Genomic DNA, 13,364 nt, shown 5'->3' with positions numbered 1-13,364 from the left:
CTTTTGCTCGCATCTACGTAGGTTTACTAGGTACGCCACATGTTTTCTCGTTCCAACGTTAAGTTACAGGTCGAATCCGCTTCACCGTTTAATGTGAAGGCGGGCAGATTTTTGAGCCCCCTAGCAACACATTTTGATTGGATAAAAGCTCTAACATAAAGGCCAGCCCTCCAAATCTCAATCGGAGACTGGAAGCAGCGCAACCAAGAGGAAAGCTATGAAATGAAGAGAATAGACTATGGGGAATCATTAATACATATTTGTGGAAAATATATATTAAAATAAAATGTATATTCTGATGATGTTTAGGCCAGCAGAGAAGGCCTTGCTGGTCCTGACGGCACACCACTGCCTTCATCAGTAGAATATGTGTCCCGTGCTCAGAAGTGTTTTACAGCATGCTGCGTTCGCTTCCACATTTAACACCTTGTTCCTACTGCGGGAGCTTGGGGAACGGTTCCTGGCAACCGCATTCGCTTAATTACAGAACCAGAACTGTGTCTGGGAGCTGTGGAGAGGTGGTGACGACAGGTGTTCTTCAGGGGAAACGGTTTTTTCTCTACTACACTTCACACAAGTCAGAGACAATGACTGAGTCAGTCTCCCACACTGCAATACAGCTGGAAACACAAGGACTCCATCCAACATGAATGCTCTTTAGGTTAGCCCCCATGTCTATAATTACTTTTTGTGAATCATCTGTGAATAAGTACCAGTGAGAATCGTCAGACATAAAGAGACCTCATTCTGAAAGCGAAATGACAATGCCCACAGGAAAACATATACTGTCCAGTCAGTGTTCATACAAGGTAGGCAATCTTCAGGATGTCTGGGGTAGCCATTTCCTGAACACATTAGCTAGTCTGAAGGATCCCCTCTCAACATTGCCCCTGAGGGTTTCCTCATTGACTTAGCAGGAGTGTACATCACTCTGGCATGGCGGGCTACCGTAGCCTCCCCTGTAAATCACTATCAGACAGCCGCCCTTCAGGAGCCAGCATGACAAACAGCATGAGAGCAATATGCTGCAATGCAAAAATACATACACAGAGCATGAACACAGGCATTAATTTCAATAACGGTAGGTTGTTTGTAAGCACCAGGCTAAAAAAACCTCCCAGAAGCCATTTCCAAAAGCAGAAAATGCACCGGATGATTATCCTCCAAAGGCCACTCCAGAGAGCAGTAACCATCAGTCTAGGTGCTGAGTGCTTCTTTGTTAACTTAAGCTTTTTTAATTTGGATTGATTACAGTGTGGCTAGGTGTTCGGCAGGCAGCCCACTAATGAACATCCGCTCTGCTCTGGGAGATAAAGCAATGAAGCATTATAAATGAGACACTTTAAGGTGAGCGTGAGAGGAGGAAAAAGTACAATTTTCTCCACAACTACACCCCCACCACTGCAGCAGCAGCAGCATTACATTCCTTTGTATTGAGAGGCGATGAATCACAGATGCATCGTAATAAAAAAGATTTCCCAGGATAGAAGCGGTAGGTTTCTCATCAGGCACCTGCTCTCCTGTGATGCCCATAATTAATTATCGTGACAGCACGTCTGGGACTGATGTCTGTACTCTGCTGCTTCTAGAGCAGAATGACCCTCTTCAGGGTCCCTGATCTGGCTGAGAACTTATCTGAACTCTGATGTAGGTTTGCCAACTTTCTCACTTACCAAATACGGGACAACGCGGGGTGTTTTGCAGGGATTGGCGCATTTACGCTATACGTACGCATGAGGGGGCCTGTAATTGGATGAATATACGGATGAATTCATCCAGCCCAAAATTATAGGACATCCTGGCTAATACAGGACAGCTGGCAACTCTGAAGTGCTTGTGTTGTGTTGGCTCTGCGCCATGCAGAGAAGTATTCTGATCCTGAGATCTAGACAACACTCTCATGCCTACACAGATTTTTTTGTACATTTATTTAGCACACAGTAAAAACAATTATTCATACACACAATAACCATAATACATCATAGCGAACTGTAGGTGTCAAGGAAGACAAGAAACCCAGAGGGGCTTATGGAGCGTCTCCCTTGGTCATAGAACGTGATTACAGTTAATGTAAAATAAATCAAAGAAAAATAAGATAGATAGATACTGTAGATGGATGGATGGACGGATGGATGGACGGATAGACGGACAGATCACCCAGATCGAGCCAGTCGGAGGAGGAGTTGTACAGTATTATTGGAGGAGGAGTTGTACAGTATTATTGCGGCAGGCAGAAAAGATCTATAGCGTTCCTAAATATCATAAGGATGAACTTCTCCGAATCAATTGACATGGAACTTTAGTTTTAATTTTGATTGTTTACTAGGGCTAGATTTTTGCATGTATTCCACAATATTAGGACAACAAGAAGACAATATTTGGCTATGTAAACGATAAAAGTCTAGAACACTACACTTGTTAACCCAGAACTATTAGTCCCACCGCCCCCACCACCCCACCCCCCATAAAAGACATAATTATCTACTGTACACATGCTTGGTCTGATAATTGGCACCAAGAGGTATTGGTTACTGAGACCCCCTCTTTTGGGATCCCCTCTCTACCACCCTGCACCCTGAGCTGATCCTAGTCACATGTGCTGTCTCCATCTGGAAACCTGAAGAGCCTGTTAATGACCAGGCCATTCCAGAGCACCAGAGATGGAACTCTTTTGAGGAACACTCTAGAACACTCTCCAGGATAAGTTGACTCCCAACTTAGTAAACTCAATGATACACCAGGGTATATAGAGGAATCTTTTCTAAGACTTTTTAAAGACCTTGTCAATATTATTTCAGACCTCACGCCACTTCGAGCTGTAACCGTTGACATCAGTGACACCTTTAACATAACAGTTTTAGTTTGCAATAGACTAGACCACTATCATACAACACACTTTCCGGTTCATCTTTGTTTTTTAATAAAACTTTTACTAAAGGTTTTTAGGACTCAAACTCTTTGGACAGTCTAATTCAGAAAAATACCTACAAAATTCAAGACCTCATAAAATCGTGATAAGACTTTTTATTACTTATTAAGGGTCTTGATTTTCCCAAAATGTATTTATCAACTTTCAATACTTTTCAAGACACCGCGGATACCCTGTACACATCCAAACATCTACATCCAAACATGCACATCCAAACATCCATAGACAGACAGACAGACAGACAGACAGACACATATGCAGGGAGGCAGGCAGGCAGGCAGGCAAACAGACAGGGTGACATACAGTAAATAATGTTTTGGAAAAGGAATAGTTCATGCTAGGTTTCGTCATGTGTAGCATTGCCAACAGTTATTTGTCTGTAAACTCCAAATGTTCTGCCAAACATGTTCGCTGTGCTCTGAAAATCAGCGCTGGCATAAGGGTACACTCATATTGTTCATTCTCTCTGGGATAAACATATGGCTTGAGACAGATTCATAAATCCAGTAGGATTCCCCACGGTTGCATTGGCCCACTAACCAGAGAATCAGGGCCCAGTGAGACCTCTCGTGGATCTCTCATTTCACAGGGTCCCATGCAGCGCCTATGATTTCATGGGAAGGTTTTTCTCAGTTTTTTCAGTATACAGTACATGGTCCCGGCAGGAGTTGAACCCACAACCTAATTGCTGTCAGCGCCACGCTCTACCAACTGAACCACAGAGGATAAGGAAAAATATATTCGGTTCAGACTCGAGGATATTCACAGTGGAAAATTGTCGAATGGATAAAATAGTGTTTCAGTTTTTTTTTTTTTTTTTTTGCTCCACCGTTCTCTTACTGTCTTACTTTTGATTTTTATCTTTCGTCACTTTACAGCACTCTAGTCTACGTTGGTCAGGCAGAGGATAATCCTCAACCGAATCGGACACCCCAAGGACTCTCTGAAAGGCTCAGTGTGCTAAACAGTCGGACCTGGACCTTTAGACGCCTCAAATAGTGATTCCTGGTGGTCCGCAGCCAGGGTATCCGATTTCAAAGGCAAGGAAGCAGAGAAGATTTGTGGTTGCCTTAAAACCCCCGGGCTGTCTGGCGCCTCTCATACTATTGAAAGACAGCACAGCCCCATACCCCATCACCAATTACTGCTGTGCCAGGTCAATTGAAGAGAGATGAATTAGAATGCTCCCTGCTAAGCTTGACACACATTTCCTCGACTGAGAATGTTTGGCAACAATGGATGTGAGCAGAGCACACCAGAGAATTAATATTTAAGACGTAAATCACTCAGAATATAAATTCTGCATTCGCTTTCTCTCCCTTTGTTCATAATGATGCTGATACGTGTGAAGAAGAGGCTGTTGCTTTTTTTCCCATTTTTTTCTTGGGTCTTTTGAGTTGTTCAATACTGCAAAGTCATCAATACCGCAATGGATTTAATATGCAAGACCAAGGGGATGTACGGTGGATGAGGAGAGTGCAGTATTTTGGTTTGGGGCTAAACATAGCTGAGGAGAGATTGAGCAATATTAAAAGAGACAGGAATTATTGTGTGCAAAACCTGAATAGATAGCAGCACACTGAGCAACAGCACCACAGAAGCACACCTTCACCTGATGTGAAAAGTGGGTCACATCCCTTTTATGGAGGACACAGTGTTGAGCTCTGCATAGATTGACTTTGCCGTTGCGCTATATAACTGATAACTGATTTGATTACTGTACAGATTTCTCAGTTCAGCCTCAGATGGGAATTGGTAATGTGTGCAGAGAGAGAGAGAGAGAGAGAGAGAGAGAGAGAGAGAGAGAGAGAGAGAGAGAGAGAGAGAGAGAGTGAGAGAGAATTGGTGTACAGATTTCTCAGTTCAGCCTCAGATGGGAATTGGTAATGTGTGCAGAGAGAGAGAGAGAGAGAGAGAGAGAGAGAGAGAGAGAGAGAGAGAGAGAGTGAGAGAGAAAGAGAGAGAGACAGACAGACAGACAGACAGAGAGTGAGACAGACAGAGAGAAAAAGAAGGCAAGAGAGAGAACAGAGAGTGCACTATATTACAGTATTGTCACCATATATGTTTCATTGCTCAGATAGCCGGAGGAGGTGGTTCTCTCAACAGAAGCCAGGCTCACAGCTGTGCAGAGACATCCTCTGCTTCATCTTTCATTAGGGTTTCACTTGAGTAGTGAGCACAACCTTCTTATAGCATGGTCATGTACCATACCTTGTTTTTCTATTCTCCTAAACCACATTGGTTCTCCTAAAGTGCTTGAGGGGGGGGGGGTTCAATTCATTGCCTGTTTTTGAGCAGAAAATTACTTAGAATTAGAACAATAAATACTTATTGACCAGAAGAGGATATAGGACTGGTTTTGAAATACTATGCAAGAAAAAGCTTTAATCTAAGTGCAAGGTTATCTCATCATCAAGACAGACCTAAGATGTGCAACCAGTCTGTGAAGGGGGGCACTTTGGCACAAGCTCGGCAGTATGTCAAAATAAGTGAAACCCACAGTCTACAGCCAAGGACTTATCAAAGATGTAGGACCTCAGGCGTATTCAGTTCTTCACAGCCCAGAGCCGGTTTAGAAGCAACAGAGGTGTTACATATTATGATTCGTCAAGGTGAGGAACACTCTTAGAATAAAGTCCAGCGTGCTCGGCTACTGTACTTTTACGTCCAAGAGCTGAACCCTGGGGTCTGAGTAGGAGCCTCTCTACTTTTCCTTAATTTAAAATCACTGAGAACAGATGGCTAGCGTCAGTCAGTCCCTCTGCTGGGCCCCCAGTACAGTGCTCTGACTGGGTCTCAGGAACCAGTCAACCTAAAGCAAATGCAAGTGACAGAAATGTGCCTGTTACTGATAGGGGCAGGATGTCTATGGGCAGTACACTACTGTGTGGAGCTTGTTGTGCTACTTGTACACACATTGTAGGCTCCTCAAAATCCACTGTGTTATATTATGAGTCATCACACTATAAACACATAACGGAGTGAATAGAAACAGCTGTTTGTTAAAACAGCTCTCTTGTTGTTGGTAAATAGTTTGTGGTAAGTTCGTAAATGTAATACATTTATCTGATGCAGCGCTGTAAGATGTTTCACATGTTCAGTGCTATGCTAAGTAAAGTAATGTTGTAATACCCTAAATGACAGTGACAATGACAGCAGCCATTTTCTCCCATTAGGATGAGGACGTTTGTTACGGCGTACCATTGATATAGCAGTGGTGTAAGGTTGTGCGGGTGAGGGAGGGGAGAGGATCAGATATTGGCTGTGAACCTTACGATGACTGGATGGATAGATGATTCACTTAGTTAGACAAATGTTTTTGTTGTGAGTCACTTTGGATAAAGGTGTCAAAATGCCTAAAAATGTACATTTTAAAATAAAGGTAATAAAATGTAACCTCAGTGCGAAATAGCAGTTTGAAGAGTGAGGGATGAGTGGATAGTGGGTAGATCAGTGAATGAACACAAGCCCTAAGTGCCTGGGTGTGTTGGGAGACCCTCTGCCAACCCACTACTACTGGAAACTGGAGTCTGCAATTCATGGTTCGCCGGATGATTTAATGAAAAGCAGATCCACTGTGACAGCCGTGCTGCACATTACAAAGCTGGCTTTCTAAACTCTCACTCTCAAATTTGATGTCTGCGCCGCCACCTTCGTTGACTTCACACGGGCCTTTGACACTAACGACCACCGACAACTTCTACCCTCAATGAGCAGACTAGGAGCTGCTTCCAAGCACATCTGGCTCTCAAACCACAGCAGCTATCTACAGTACAGGGCAGACAGCAAACAGTTAAATGGGAAGACCTCTACTCAGAGGCCCAGGCAGTAGAGGCTGGGGTCCCCCAAGGCGGAGTCCTATCCCCGCTAGCGTTAGTTCTTTGCATGAACTCACTAGACAACCTGATGCCATCTAGTGTTGAACCCATCAAATATGAGGACGATCTGACCCTTTCTGATCTCATGGGCATGGGGTCAGATATGCACAGGTAATGAGGTTATTAGCCTCAGGAAGCCACAAACAGATTGACTCCTCCTCTTCCTGTTGTCCTGGCTGTGGAACGTGTGGACACCTTTAAGCTCCTCCTACATGCTGAAGAGAGCCCAACCATGAGTCCATTATCTGAACATGCTCCAAGCACACTGGTCTTTCTTCAGTTGTCCTAACCCAAACACTGTGAATGTGGCATAGTGGGTAGTGGTGGCCTAGCCTAGGGGATAGTGAGTTGGACTGGTGATCAGAAGGTCATGAGTTCAAATCCCACCTGTCCCTGTAATCTCTAATAGTCGCTTTGGATAAAAGCATCTTCTAAACAGTAACAATTTAAAATGACATTTCATCAGGCCTGTCCTGGAATATGCTTCACCTGTTTGGGCAGGTCTTCTGATCAAGTACATGGAAGGCCTTCAGAGAAAATGCGGCCGTATCGTTGGAACACCATATGACACATTCCCCCAGCCTGGGGGCAAGAAGAGATGAGGCCACAAGACGTGAGTTCACTTGGCTACTGAAGGAGGGGACCCAACCACTTCTCCAGGCTCTGACAGACCCACATCCAACACATCCAAACCACTATAACCAGAGAAATGTCCCTCCTGAGACCTCTACGCCCCCTGTACAGCTTCTCTACTGTAAATTCAAAAAAAATAATAATAATATGTTTTCCTTCTTCTAGCATTACTGCCAATGGCCCCTGGTCCTAGCATAGATTACCTTTTCCTGCTATGACTGATGGGTAGATGATTCACTTACTTAGTCAAATGTATTTGTTGTGGATAAAAGTGCTAAAATCTGAAAAAACTGAATACATTTTTAGATTATTGTTGTGTTGTGTTTTGTTTTTATCTACAGTAAATATATGTATATATATATTGTTGTTTGCAGGAAAGGTGCTATACAAATAAAAAATATTATTATTATTATATTATGTTTATTTCAGAGTGGTCCTCATAATGTCCTCATAAAGGGCTCTGCACACAGAGTGCGATTTCTGTTGCGCATCAACGTTCCATTTTGAAGTTTGAATGGAAGTCTATGAGAGCATCGCATTTACCCGCACACGGCCCCGATTTTAATCGCACGGCGAACATTCGATTCCATTCATTTTGAATGGGACAAAGCAGTGCGACAAAACTCGCACGCCGTGTGCTTTGTCCCATTCAAAATGAATGGAATCGAATGTTCGCCGTGCGATTAAAATCGGGGCCGTGTGTGGGTAAATGCGATGTTCTCATAGACTTCCATTCAAACTTCAAAATGGAACGTTGACGCGCAACAGAAATCGCACGCTGTGTGCAGAGCCCTTAAGAGAATCGCATTATGATCTCATAATTATTTTATCTCATAATAGCATCTTGTCTCTACTGTATATTATTAAAAACTACAATTAATTATTCCGTCTTCTAGCATTGTGACTGCCAATGGCCCCTGGCCCGAGCAAAGATTACTTTTCTTGTGATGACTGACAGATGATTCACTTACTCAGACAAATGTATTTGTTGTAAGTCGCTTTGGATAAAGGAGTCTGCTAAATGCCAAAAATGTAATGTAAATCGAAATCTCATTTCATATTGTTATGCTACGATGTTTTACATAATACACTTGAACTTGAACACGAACAACGCTCATAATGATCTTGGACAGCATGGTACTGTTCAGCAGAAACGTCTCCGCTCCTGCCGTGGAGCTGGGGCACACATCCCCAGTCAAAACAACCCTGTCAGTCTGCAACAGATGGCCTTGCCTTCCCCCACCAACACCCTCTCCGCAAGACATGCAGACAATGTATCCCACTCCACCCCCATTGTTTACCCGCTTGTTCAGTTTTGTGAAAATATTTGGCATTTTCTCAGGCAGACTGTGAGAGAGAGAGAGGAGGGGGGTGGGGGGGTCTAGTGAAATGGTCCGCGTCCAGAGATGGTGAGATCACCGGCGCTGGCGCCACTTATCTGAACAGGATCTCAGACTGCCCAGGAGTTTCCTGTATGAGTCGCCAGAGCTTCCCCCACGAGCGGGGCTGGAGACGCAGCAGGGCCACCCCAGGCAGGGAGAAGGCTCGAGGTCTGCTACTGTCTATGGACCAGAGAGAGACAGACTCTCTGACAGTGGGTCGGAGTGATCCAGCAGCGTTGCAATATATTCTCAACTACAAGTGTTGATCATTTTACATTTGATCATGACCTGTGTTCAATTGTTCAAGATTGCCGTTCAATCAGTTGAAAACGCATGGCCCCTTCCCTGAGGTGATTCATATTTACATAATTTTGAAAGGGAACAGATTACTCTAACTGGTTTTGATATACAGCGATCACAGCATGGTGGATTAACAACAGCAGAGGGCACTTGAATAAGTGCTCGTTTATCTTGTTCACCCTGCCTTTTGACAGATATTCCAGCTAAGTCTGGGATGTGAGACACAGCTCGTTAACAGAGTGTAATGCCTCATGTTTACCCTGCAGCGGCAGCTCCCCACCCTCCACTGTGGATTAGCGAGACAACAACACTTTCAATGCCTCCTGTCTGCCTAGACATAAAGAGACAGAGAGGGGCATGATAATTCCCCTTTAGTCTGGAAATATGCAAATGCTGATGGTGGCAGCTTTCAGACCTCAATGGAACACATAAGGCTGATGTGGCGAACTAGCCAGTTAGTGAAAGGACCCTGCCATTGTTGAACGAGGGCAATTCTACACAACCAACACAATGCCTGCTGTCTGTCAGTGGGGCCATGGCAGCTATTTGATTACATAATACGAAGCAGCCGGCACTGAACCAACTATTTGTTTCCAACTTTTTAAAATGTCAATATTTGAAAGTGTCCAGATCTGTTCAATCTGTGTACAATGATCTGTTTGGTTTCTGAGGTATGCAGTGGTTAGAGACAGGTGCAATACAGCTATACAATCCAGGTCTCGCGTTGCATTGCTTATCGGTGTGATGATGTCATCTTTACATTTACATTTACATTTCTCAACATTCTTCTGTCCTTTCAATATAAGATGATTGGACTGCCTGAGGTCAGCTGGTAAGGTGTTATTTACGTGGCGGTCATTGTGTCATATGTGCATTTCCAATCATGATCTCATTGTGTAATCATTTGACAGCATCATCATGTTCAAAACATGGGCTATTTGATCATCTTACCAATGCAAATATGATATTCTTCTCAAATTAGCTTCATGAGAGGAGCTTCACAAGAAGATTTATATTTTGGGTTGCCGGGGTCTAAATATAGAGCTGTCAATGCTCTGTTGTGCTGTCATCTCCCCAGTGAAAGGAAAATAGCATGAGGGCATAATTTCAGGAGAAGGTTAACACTATGTGCGCAGTAATGACTTGCTGTTGAATGGTCTAATGTGGTACAGCAGGTTGCGTTTGTGTAGGAGATTTATGTTACTCAGTATGTTTAGTTTCACCCTATTTTGGGTTCACCAACAAGCGTACTCTCAACACCTGGAGGCAAACGTAGGATCTCCTCAGGGGCTGTTGACAGTGTAATACCAGGGAGGAAGTATTTCAGTGTGACACCAAAACCAGCTGGAGAGGAGAGGCAGTCACTGCTTACGAGTGGTATAAATCACATTGATGACCATTTTGCCCTTGTGGTTTCTTATGGTCTCATACAGTACCGGTATATACTGTGATTTCATTTCAAGTGACAATTAAAGTAGTGGGAGATGCCTGTTTTGTTTACCCTTATTAGTGGATGTTTTGTTCTGTGTGTTGTGTGTAGGTATGAGGGCTTACTATTACAAATATTAACCTTTTATATGCCATTTCAGTAACTCTGTCTAATTTCTTATGTTGTGGCTTGCTTAATGTGTACGGCTTTTTGAGCAGCACTTTGGTTTAGTCCCTTTTGGTTTCTTGGGATATTTTCAGCCGTAACAATGGCAAAATCGACACTTACTCTCCACCTCCAAATTATGAATATCTAACATAATGTTGAGAATACATACAGCAAACCCTAATAATTACAACGCTAACTTTAACCCTAGCAACAAAAAGTAAAACAATATTGTCCCTCACTATACTAAACGAATGGCAGAATATCTAGTTAAGATCCAGTTTGTCCATCATTTCAAGATCCCTGGCTACAGAATGTGAATGTGTTTACTAAAGATGAGGTCATGGCAATGAAAATGTTTTTGACTGAACGGTAACTCTGTCCTGTATTCTGAAATGATGAAATCGGCGTATGGCACTTCAGACTGTAATTACAGGACTGTACCTACATTAATAACACTGAAGAGGTTCTGAAAATGGAGCACTTGAATTGAAATTTAAAATTCAAGGTATGAATTCATGAAAGGCTGGGAACCTTGAATCAAGTATGTAGCCTCAACATTGATTGCTTTCATCTGTGTAATTATAGGAATGTTCCCCAGAAAAATTAAAGGAACGGTACAGTATGTTATGTGGTTTGAAAAAAGGTAATTATTTGCAAGCATGTATCCCACGGCAATTTTAAAAAAAAAATGTTGTATTTAAATAGTTTTTAGTTATAGTTATAACTAAACATTGCACAGTAGAATGTGGTAACACCATCATACCATGTTGGTTTATGGTTGTCATTTGATACATTATATGTTTATATGTTTATAAAAGGTTGAAAACAAAGGTTTTCTTAACATTGGCAGTTAAGATCAGACCAGCTCATGGCTGAAAATAATTGTTTTCAAAATGTTGCAAAATCTACGTAAATACAGGTTTTCAGAAAATAATCATTTGATGGTCAACACACAACATTGTGACAAGGTTGCATGCATTGTCATTATTTGACCGTCATGACCCAACATTATAACATGGTTGCCCCTTGATTCCTATAATAATTCCTGTAATAATGTAAAAGTAATAATGGGGTTCAGATTGTGCATCAGAGAAATTACAAACTTGGGGGAATAATCCTTGAGATAGTAAAGGCAGATTGAACAGTTGGATATGTTGAACATTTTACACAGAATAAAAGGTTTTCTTGTTGTAATATCCTTTTCAGCATGGTCTGAACTGTATTCACTTACTATCTATCGAGTACTATCTCTTTTGAAATAAATACTCATTATTTATTAAATGTTTTAATTCAAGTTCTGTTTTTAACCTCATGTGTATGGAGTGTCTGGTATCGTTACATCATCCAATCATTCATACAGGCTGTGTGCTGTATCATGTATCATCTTGACAACTGTATCAACTTCTTGACATTTGTGAACCTAATGGAGTTGTATGTTTCTGAAAATTGGGACTTATTGTACAGTAATATGTGTTTATTATAAAATGTAAAATATTTAACAACTATAAATATATGTTAGCGATGGGCGTGTAACATTAACAATGTTAAATAATGTATACTCAGGGTTAGGGTTAGCTCAACGTTTTATCACACTTTGAGGTTTAAGAAGTCCTCAGTATGTATTATGTATAGAATAGAAGTATACAAACCAACATTAGACAGCTATGGAGAAACCACTGAAGCTGTTGAAATGTATCTGTAGTCAATTAAATAAATGGTTAGCATGTAGATTAGCTGGAACACTAGATGCTCAGGCTAAGTTATAGAAAAGTGGAGAATTCGAGTTTTGTGTTTTAGCTTGTGCCAGCACCATCGGGTTTGCTTTGTCCCAACACTGGGGAAATGGAGGCCAAGCATAGGTCACATGTGACAAAACATTAATGATATCAGCAGATATGGTACTGTTCCTCAGAGTCATGGTTTACTGTATGACAACATAGATTACTTTTTCAACCTTGCATAGGACAAATAAGATGAACAAAAAAAGGCTTTTTATCAGTCGAACACGGCGAGGAGAAAAACAACCTTTTTTTTCAGTTACTGTTAATGTTCATTCAATCCCTTTCATGGTTGTTTCCCGTAATTGAGCCAAATGTTGATATAGAATGCATATACTATAATAGTTTATCCCTGGCAAAGCCTTTAGAGATATGTGTCGGAGTTCAACAGTAGCTAATGCGGGGCATGCTAAGATTAAAGAGACACCGATACTGGCTTTGCTCTAAAAGCAGTGAGCTTGCCAGCTTTCATTTTGAGCATGTTCAAAGCCTCCACACAGAGATATGGTATCTGAGTTCATGTGAGGACGTAGGCAGTTCAGTGCCAGATTAGAGCAGTCATTGGAACAGCATCCACCAGGCTTTGGTTTCAGGTATACTGTAGCCCACAAGAGGGAACAACTCTGTCAGTTATACAATTACTCATGCCAGAGTGTCAAGTAGTGACAGGTTTTTGCCAGGTTTGTCAAACAGACTAGAGATACCATGATACAGTCTTTACTGTGCTGTCAGTTGTGTTGAGACAAGATGAGCAAAGTCATTTCAGACACTGGTATTGTAGTAACAAAAGATGTAGGCTATGATTAGGCCAGGGGGGGTTCTCTACATGACACTGTGGCAGAGCAGAAAAGCTCCTTTAGCAAC

The sequence above is a fragment of the Nansenia antarctica genome (assembly GCF_963989245.1).
Source record: "Nansenia antarctica genome assembly, chromosome: 3".
NCBI lineage: Eukaryota > Metazoa > Chordata > Actinopteri > Argentiniformes > Microstomatidae > Nansenia > Nansenia antarctica.
Note: the sequence above shows the minus strand (reverse complement) of the source record.